We start from the raw sequence: 337 nt of genomic DNA on the forward strand, positions 1-337 counted from the left end.
GTGGAAAACAATTTTTCCACAGATGGGGGTGGGAGGGTGGGGAGGTGGAGGCACTGGGGCCGGGGGAGGCGGAGCTCGGGTGGCAATGCCAGCGATGGGGTTCAGCTGTAAATGCAGATGAAGGCTTGCAGGCCCGCTGCTCACCTCCTGCTGTGCTAACGGTCCACGGAGCAGTGTTGGTCCATGGCCCCAGGGACTGGGGACAGAACTGTAAGATAATCCCTCAGTCAACATGACTATGGCAAGCCTGATGCCGATGGATGAACCCCCTAACTGCCCTGACATTGTTTTTGTAATGAAATCAGATCAAGCAATGTCTGTAAACTGATTATTTTCA

This window comes from Propithecus coquereli, unplaced genomic scaffold (assembly GCF_000956105.1).
Source record: "Propithecus coquereli isolate 6110/MARCELLA unplaced genomic scaffold, Pcoq_1.0 Scaffold107, whole genome shotgun sequence".
Taxonomy (NCBI): domain Eukaryota; kingdom Metazoa; phylum Chordata; class Mammalia; order Primates; family Indriidae; genus Propithecus; species Propithecus coquereli.